We start from the raw sequence: 10,000 nt of genomic DNA, 5'->3' as shown, positions 1-10,000 counted from the left end.
AAGTTGTGCCAGAGCTTCTATAAACCTACTAGTTGTTGGCCGTGCCCACTGAGCTAATCCCAGTGGGCGTGCCCCTGGCACTGGGCTGGCTCTTGACTTGGTGTCGCTGCAGTGTATTCTAAGGTGTTATCCTATCTTCTACTTCTAAATTAATTAACTTAGCTAAGTGTCAAAATCGGTGTGCGTCATAGTCCGGTATTTTTGTACACCCCTCCCTCCTAGTCCAGGGCAAGGCGGATTCCAGCCGTGAGGCGGCTGGCCAGTCCTTGCCCGGCGGTACAGGATGGGTGCACTGGTCTAAATCGGTGAGAGTTTGTCTTTAATGATGGTGGTTGTCCCTTAAATAGTTCTTAAGTATCTTTTTTGATATTTCGTCTGTAAGCTTGTTTAAGATGTCAAAAGTGGTTTCACGCCTTAACAAGTGGTACGTGTCATTATTTGGTAGCTGTTGTCTTAGCTCTTGGGCTACATCATCGAAGAGGTGGCACTCATACACCACATGTTCTGGGGTGCCCTGCACTGCACCACAGTCACACGCTGGTGTAGCCTGCTTCCCAAACCTACATAGGTATGTTGGATATGGTCCATGTCCGGTAAGAAAGTGCAGCATTCCTCTCGTTGGGGTAAAAAATGTAAGTTTTATTCTTTCTTCTATGTCTGGTAGTAGCTCATAGGTTCTACGACCTGTATCCTCATTATTCCATTGATCTTGCCATAATTCTATCCCTCTCTTTTTGATGGTGTACTTGTCCCCTGCATAAACCCCAAGTATCTCCCTGATTTTGTCCCTGTTCTCCTTTTGTACCCAGTACCAGGCAGCCTGTTCACGAATTTTTATATCTAATGGGCAGATTCCCATTAACACTAACAATGCTCCCCCCGGTGTTGTCCTATAGGCCCCTGCTGAACGTAGAAGCATATTCCGCTGCACTCTTCTTACGGCCATGGCAGGCATGACCCTCGTGAGTCTGTGTGCCCAGACTCCAGATCCGTATCCTATTATCGAGGTCAGGATACTGTTATGATACAGCTTAATTAAATTTGGTGGGAGGTGAAACCGTTTGTGACCAATTCCAATGAGATTGTTTAATAGAACCAGGGATTTTTGTGATACGGTGTCAATATGTGATGCAAAGTTCCACCTCTCATCGATGATTACACCCAAGTATCGGGCCTCGCGGCGCCGAAGAACTGGTATACCATTAATTCTAACCGTCGGGTTCCTGACCAATTGGCCTTTGAGGAGTAGGTATGTAGATTTATTGGGTGCAATCGTCATTTTACTTCTGTGGCACCATGATGTGAGAACAGTTAGGGCTCTTTCCACTTTCGGCTCTAATTCCTCGCGGCTTCGGCCGCCGACCAGCAGGAGGAGGTCGTCAGCGTATGCTATGACCTCTAGCACATCGTCACAATTCTTGAGATCTTCCAATAGAGGCTCCATATTGATGTCCCAAAAGAGGGGTCCCAGGACAGAGCCCTGGGGACATCCTTTGGTGACAATCTTCCTGACTATGCCGCTAGGGGCCGATAGCCAGACCTCCCTGTCTGCACAATAGCTCCTTAGACACCCATATAGCGGCCCTGGACAGTTCTTCTCCCGCAAGCAGGAAAAGAGTGAGGGCCACCACAGGTTGTCAAAGGCGCCACTGATGTCTACCATGATGCCGACGACATACTTGTGCGGGGTAGAGCCACAGACTTCGGCAGCCAGGGCGATTGCGTCAGACGCAGAACACCCAGACCGAAAGCCGAATTGTCTGTCACTCATCCCGCACAGCACGCGGTGTGCTGTCAGTCTGTTTGCCAGTAGCCTCTCAAAAAGTTTGCCCAGTACGTCCAGCAAGCAGATAGGTCTATAAGATTTAATTTCTGTCGGATCTTTGTCTGGACTCTTTTTAATGATAATTACATTGGCTTTTTTCCATATTCCTGGGAATTTCCCGAGTTTCAAACACTCGTTATATAACTTAGTGAGAGGAGCTACGAGCTGGGGGGCAAGGAATTGCACTACCTCCGCAGTAATGCCGTCCGGGCCAGGAGCTTTCCCTCTTTTGAGGGCTTTAATCTGGGCAGCAACCTCCTCCTCAGAGAAGGGGTAGACTCTGATGTTATTGTTATAGTCCCTCTGATCTTCACTCCTTATTCTTTGTTGTTCTTCAGTCTCATTTTGCTCCACGTCGTCAGGCAACAGAACCCGGAGGAGGGCCTCAGCAGTTTCCTGCCAAGTGCCCGTCATCCGGTCCCCGTCCCTGACGGTGGATAGCACCATTGGTGATCTTATCTTTTCTCGTACTAGTTTATATGGGACTCCCCATGGGTCTGTAGCCAGTTGGCTTTTTACATAACTTTCCCAGCTTCTGAGTCTGACTGCCCTTAGCTCCTGTTGAAATTGTTCTTTGCTCTCTCGGTAGATCTGAAGCCATCTTTGTTTTTCCCTCCAGACGACACTCCGCTGGTAGTACCTCCTTGCCCTCCTCACAGCCTGGCGCATCTGTCCCAGTTCGACCGACCATGGTGTGGGGGTGGCCGCTACGGCTCTCCTCCTGGTTGGTACAGCTGCCCGCACCGCTGTGGTGATCGCCTGTACCAGTCCTTCGGCGCATTCTTCCACGTTGACGTCACCGTCCAGCAATGTCGGAATATCGCACTCCTCCGCGAGTCGGTCCCAGTTAGCCTTGTTGTAATTAAGCTGCAGCTCCCACCCCATGTCCCAGTGGCACTCCCTTTCCCCAATGATGAATGTTATTAAATTATGATCACTGGTGGTTGCTTTGTCCCACACTTTCCATTTATTGACTTTTGTGGCCAGGTTTGGTGTCATTAAAGTGACGTCAATATTTGTACCTTCTCCCCCTCCGCCAGTATACGTGGGGGGGTTCCCTTGTTGGTTGGCAACCACCAGTTGTAATGCCATGATTGTTTCCTCGGCTTTTAGCCCCCGGTCATCGTACGTGCCACTGAACCATAGGGGGGACTTTGCATTTATGTCTGCTGTCACAAGCAGTCTTCGTCCCTGCAATGCCGTGGCAACTTGTGTAAGTGTTTCTAGAAACTCATCTATTCCTCTTCCATATTGGAAGTACATATTACAGATGTAAATTACTCCTGCGGGTGTTTGAAGCTCCACGACATTGCAGTGTTCGCCCGAGAATTGTGCAAGGACTGTAGCTCTAAATAATTTGTTTGTAATTATAACTGCAGCCTTAGGCTCTATGTTAGAATGTATAATTTGCCAGTTGGCAGCCATGAATGGGATCCGCCCCGCTTGGGAGTACGGTTCCTGTAAACAGAGTACATCTAGACTCTTCTCTTCCACCACCCTCCGGAGTTCCTGCAGGACCAGTTTGCTGTTATGAGTGTTTATCTGACCCACGTTTAGTTGGCTCACGTGGGAAATATGTATGTATGTGTGATTCTGGCCACAATTTTGTCCAGTCGTGGGCTACTCTGCCATTGGTAATCACTGATTGGCAATATAGATCATCTATGTCGAATTTTTCGTTTCTTCTTTCGAAGACCTTTTTAACTAGATCTCGCAGGGCTCCGAAGTCGGTGGGGAGATTCATTGTCTTGAGCTGAATTCTGTCCACAGCCTCCATTACTGGAAAGGTGACATCTCTTCCATACTCGTGGCCGACACGTACCACATGTCTCAATGCAGTTGTGAGGATTGCCGGCTCTTCTAATCTTGATAACTGTAGCGCATGCTCCAGGTTGGGGTAAATTCGCTGGGGATCAATTCCCATTACACCCCGAGGTGATGTGTTACAAGGTAGAATTGAGCTACTGACTTCATTAAACTGAACAGGTTTGGTGGATATTACTTCTTTACTGTGTGGTTGTGAATGTGAACTCTCAGGTATAGGATGCCAGTTTGGTCGGGTGTGCTCTTGTTTCGACCCAGGTCCCCAGCAAGGAGGAGAGGGAACGTCTTCTTCGCATGGGTCAGTCTGTATGCAGACATCTTTCATTATTGTCACCAAAGATCGTGGTTGTGTGATTTTTTGTATAAATTCTTTGAATTTATTTGCCCTCAGAGCGTCCCTCAGCCTCTTGCTAGGGGATTTCCTTTTTGGCTTCCTGAGTTCAATTACGGCCTCAGCCATAATCAATACGAGAGATTAGTCTCTGTTCTAGCATCCTATACGTTGGGCAATTTCTCCCAGTAGTATTGCACGGTTTTCTACCTCTTTTGGTACATGGAATACAGGTTGCGTTTTTATTACAATTTTTTCTGGTATGGTCCTCAGCCCCACACCTGGAGCAGGCCGGCTTCCTTTCGCAATGTTTATGTACGTGGTCCAGATCGCCACAGTTGTGGCATCTAGGGACTACCAGGTAGTCTCTGACATTGATGGCGTGAAACCCAATATAAATTTTCCCCATAGCGGTAAGTTTTCGCCACATCTTGCCGGAGACCTCGGCGACGTGATGGACTACATCCCGTTCCCGAGGTCCCGTTTTGAAACGCAACTTGAACTCATTCTTAAAAGTTTCCCATTCTGTATCGTCAAAATTTTGATTATACATAGTTTCGTAGATGTCGCTTTCAGTTAGGGCCACAGGTACGTCGTATAATATCACCAGAGGATTTCTCTTCTTAGGAGGTTCACACTTAATGGCCTTGTTAAGTTTAGAATTATTTAATATTTTATTCCTGTCCTCCTCTGTGGCAAGATCCACAACGACTACATTTTTAGTGGCCTTTACTTTGTTAATTTTTATTTTATCCCTAGCCGGGTCAATTGTTGTTGTAAAAATTTCCTGAACCTTTTTAATAGTCTGACCAGGCAGGGGTCTTAAGAAGACTGCCGTGTCTGGTTTTTTGGAGATTTTTGCTATTGTATCTTTAGTTGTTTGGGCTTTTGTAGCGGCTTGCGCCACCACTCCGGCCCATGTCTTTACAGGTTGTTGTCTCAGTCTAGCATTTTCCTTCTCTAGCTCTTCGAGACGCCCCTCGAGCTTCGCGTTTGCAATAGCCCAGGAAGCGAGCTCGTTCTTGATTGCCAAGACCGCAGCCTGGCTTATTTTGCCGTTCTTGACACTAGAGTCTAATATTTGGTTTATTCGGCAATGTCTATCATAAACATTCTCATCTTCGTGTCCCACTTCCTCCTGCGAGGTAGGGACAGTAGACACACTCGCCCTCGAAATCGCACAAAGATCACTCGTCTCCTGGTCAGCCATGATTAGTTAGACGAGTGAAAAAGTTGGGAGCCCGTCTCTTGCCCCGGACCGGCTCCTCTGGCATGGGGGGGGGACTTCTGCAGCTCGCCCACCGACCTCGCCCCTAGGTCAAGGGCACAACAGAGCTGCCAGGTTCAGCGCGCCGTTGCCAGCGCACTGGTCCTCGTCGAAGGCCCCGTCGTCGACGATTTCACACGACGCTCCTCGGCAAGTGCACCCCGCACTCCGGAGGGGCGGATGCACCCCTCGCCCTTCGCCGCCTACTAGCCCGAGCTTCCACCTGAAGGCCAAGGACCCACTCCTACTCAGGTGGTGGGTCGGTCCCCCAGTCGTTCAGCGGTCTGGGCCCATCTAACCTAGCCCAGGCGATGTCACCACCTCCTGGGTTTGGCAGAACACGCCCCGGTTACCCAGGGGCGCGGCGAAGCACCCTTGCCGACTCGCGCCGTGATCCCACGCCGACAAACGAGGTCACCGGCATGCAGAGCACCAGCTGGTCTGTGCCCTGCGAACAGAAAGGGACTGATGTTCGGTCCCTCGACACAGCTCCCCCTGTGCCACGCACCCTTCGCTTTCGCATCGGGTTGGGTCGCAGCTCTCCCTTTTGACGCAAGGCAGAATGCCAAGCTTGACGTCTGGCACCACAGGAAGGCGGAAAGAGCCACTTGGGAAGGAGAGGCTATGAGAGACGCATCACTTCCCCGAGTGAGGACTGCCGCAGCACGCTCGACGTAAAGCGATACGCTCCAGTACGAGCTTCCGTGCCTTACGGCGCGCCGGTGACGGGCGGGCCCGCACCGAAACGCGCCGTCAAGCGACTGACCTCACGCCAGACTCGGGACTCTGTTTGCATGTATTAGCTCTAGAATTACCACAGTTATCCAAGTAACGTGGGTACGATCTAAGGAACCATAACTGACTTAATGAGCCATTCGCGGTTTCACCTTAATGCGGCTTGTACTGAGACATGCATGGCTTAATCTTTGAGACAAGCATATGACTACTGGCAGGATCAACCAGGGAGCTGCGTCAACTAGAGCTGAGCAGCCGGCCGCCCGGGAGTGTGTCCCGGGGGCCCGCGCGAACACGCAAGCGTCCGCTCAATTATTCTGCAAACAGGAGGAGGCTGAGCTCCCCTGCACAATACACCTCGAAACCCTCTCAGGTCCCGGCGGCGCGCAGCGCCGTCCTAAGTACTTGGTCGGGTTCGAGAGAGGCGCAATCGCCCGGAGTTAGGCGAGTAGACGCTTTAGGTGCGACCACCCGTGCTCCCAACTGAGCTTGCCGCTGCCGACAGAGGCCCGGGAGCGTGCTGTCGTGGCATTGCCGGCGGGAGACAACACGCGCCACCTACGGTGACCGGCAGCTCCAACGCCAGCGCCACAGAAGGGCAAAGGCCCCACGTGGGTGCCGAAGCGAACTCTCCCAGCACAGCGCACGTGCCAACACGTCTGCACAACTGCGATACAAACCACCAGCGAGAACCGCTGGGGCGACCGAGCAGCAGACGGCGTCGCGGCGCCGAGTGCCGGGCGGCGGCGCATCCTCAACGCACACAGTCCTCAATCGGACCAGCACACTGCAGATGTCCACCGCGCTTCGCACCGGGCCGGCGAGGACCCACTTTGGCTGCACGGCGCCGCGCGCAGGGTGCCCCGGCGCGCAGCTGCGCCGCCTGCCGCGTCCGTCGGCCGGCGCGCCTGCCACTGGGCGCCCCCACCAGCCGGCTGTAGCGCGTGCGCCCACGCACCGCGCGGCCAGCACGCCGGGCGGCCCCCCCCTCACCGGCCGGGGACAGTCCCACCCACCCACAGCCGCGTATCGCTTCACACCCAGATCCACATTCACGTTCATTGGTGTGGTGGGTATCGCTGACACAACCGCGTCATAGCTGTACCGATCGTTGCCCTCACAGATGTACCTCCAGCAAGATCAACCGCACCACAACGGGTTACCAGTTGTTCATTTGCGTAACGTCACCAGTAAACGTACACGTCCACGTCCATCCCCGTTTGCAAAGTCAACTATTATTGCATGCCTGCCTGTCAGGTGTCAAGACACACTACATCCGCTCACATCCACGCAACAAAATGTGCCCGACTAGAGGGCACGTGGAAGGTGCCCCCGTACGTATGCGATGTCCATTGCGCGACGAACTGTCAACCGGCCTCTGTAGCATGTCGCAGATGTGGAACGCGGGACACCGTGCTATCACATTGTGTGAGAAGAGACTACTATGTCTGCATACACGCGCCACTACATGAACAGACGGCTCATGCTGATCGCCATCCACTGCGTCCATTACTCCCACACGTCTCTATGGCGTACCACACTGCAATACAGCTGTTATGGGGAGATGACACGTAGCTGTGTACACAACATTCTGAGCGGGTTGCGGTTGGACAACAATACATTAATGTAACGTGTCATATGCCATTTACAGAGCAGGTTAAGGCACAACGTGGGTTAGGTTAAGGCACAACGTGGGTTATGTTAAGGCACAACGTGGGTTATGTTAAGGCACAACGTGGGTTAGGTTAAGGCACAACGTGGGTTAGGTTAAGGCACAACGTGGGGTAGATTGCGGCACAACTTGGGGTAGATTGCGGCACAACTTGGGGTAGATTGCGGCACAACTTGGGGTAGATTGCGGCACAACTTGGGGTAGATTGCGGCACAACTTGGGGTAGATTGCGGCACAACTTGGGGTAGATTGCGGTACAACTTGGGGTAGATTGCGGTACAACTTGGGGTAGATTGCGGTACAACTTGGGGTAGATTGCGGTACAACTTGGGGTAGATTGCGGTACAACTTGGGGTAGATTGCGGTACAACTTGGGGTAGATTGCGGTACAACTTGGGGTAGATTGCGGTACAACTTGGGGTAGATTGCGGTACAACTTGGGGTAGATTGCGGTACAACTTGGGGTAGATTGCGGTACAACTTGGGGTAGATTGCGGTACAAATTGCATTACATTGCGGTGCAAATTGCGTTACATTGCGGTGCAAATTGCGTTAGGTTAAGGTGCAACACAGGTTAGGTTAAGGTGCAACACAGGTTAGGTTAAGGTGCAACACAGGTTAGGTTAAGGTGCAACAGAGGTTAGGTTAAGGCGACATAGGTTAGGTTAAGGTGCAAGATGGGTTAGGTTAAGGTGACATAGGTTAGGTTAAGGTGACATAGGTTAGGTTAAGGTGACATAGGTTAGGTTAAGGTGACATAGGTTAGGTTAAGGTGACATAGGTTAGGTTAAGGTGACATAGGTTAGGTTAAGGTGACATAGGTTAGGTTAAGGTACAAACTGGGTTGTGTTTTGGTACACATTGCGTTGTAGTACAGTACACGTTAGGTTTGGGTACGGTACACATTGTGGTATGGGATGGCGTGTTGGTGGGGGGGGGGGGGGGGCGGGGCGAGGTTCGTTCATATTGACCGTAGGAAGTGGATGCCCGAGGCAGCGTCAGTGTGTCAAAGGAGGTATGTCACGTTGGGATGCGCTTTTCGGTAGTGAGAGGGGGCGCGCCGTGTCCGAGGTTGCGGCAGACCTGTGTGTTTCATTCCTGCCAGTGTGTTTGTTCTGTAAGACGAGGCAGTGTGGTGATGTTGGGTGCACCCCTGTGTGGGACATGTGTGGGTGTTGGTGGCTTATCTGAGCAATTGTGGTTGTCGGACGAGTGGGATATTCTGTTTTATGATTGGACCTCGTGGCCTGGTTATCATAGTCTGGTTGGTGTACTGTGGCGGATAGGATGCACCGGACGTTGGTCCATGGTGGTGCTTAATTATTGCATCTGTGTCTGTTACAGGCAGAGAGTAGTGTGTGATAGAGTGTGTGGGTGACGTGTGGTTCCTTTTGTTTGCACAGACGTTCAGCATGTATAGGGGCATTTGCGTATTTGATCTATCTATGTGGGCCTGCATAGTTTACTGAGCAGTGCTGCGAGGTGACTGAACTACGAGCGACGTACTCATTTACAGCGGAATGGTTGCCTTCTACCAAAGATGGCGTATCGACTCTACGACAGCGTTGGCACCGCAGGAAGCGGTGTCGTAAAATGGCCCCCACACCGTCATCGTTGTGCGGGGTAGTGACCGTCTATATTGTGAGAGGAGTCCTGTTTGCCACTGGGCGTGGGGTCTCGCGTCCTGCGGTTCAGTGCCCCCAGGGAAGCGCGCGGACGTGGTGCTGCTGCTGCTGTAGCAAGCGAGCTACTTAGAGCATGTATAGGGACAGCGGGAATATGGCATATTGGATATAACTCTTCATGAAACGCATGATATAGGGGTGGATTGCACGTTACGAGTGCGGGAAGAGTCCGCCGTTCATCCGCTGGAGTTGCGATTTGGGCGGTTGGGGTGGGGCACTTGCGGGTGCGGGTGCGAGTGGAGTGGAGCGGAGCGATGATCGGTCGACGACTTCGTGCGGCGCAGGCACTGGCGTTGGGGCTCCTGTGGTGGACAGATGATGCAGGCTTTGTGGGTGGCGTCGGAAAATGGGCACTGTGGGCCCTAGCGATGTCGTCGTCGGCTTGTCGTCTCATAGATGGCAGTATCGTCGGTGCAGCAGGCCATGTTGCGGGAGACCTGCAGATGGCGGTATTTTTGGTGGTGCGCTCGACATGGTGGACGTAGTGTCGTCCGATTCGCGTAGATGGAGCTATTGCATGTGGTTTCGTCACATTGTCATAGATGGCGGTGCCGTGTTTTGGAGGTATGGTTGGCGTAGTTTCGTTCGATTCCTGTAGATGGAGGTGTCGTTTCTGGGCCGGATGGCAATGTAGTTTGGTCACATTCCCATAGATGGCTGT

Source organism: Schistocerca cancellata, unplaced genomic scaffold, assembly GCF_023864275.1.
Source record: "Schistocerca cancellata isolate TAMUIC-IGC-003103 unplaced genomic scaffold, iqSchCanc2.1 HiC_scaffold_676, whole genome shotgun sequence".
In the NCBI taxonomy this organism is placed as follows: domain Eukaryota; kingdom Metazoa; phylum Arthropoda; class Insecta; order Orthoptera; family Acrididae; genus Schistocerca; species Schistocerca cancellata.
Note: the sequence above shows the minus strand (reverse complement) of the source record.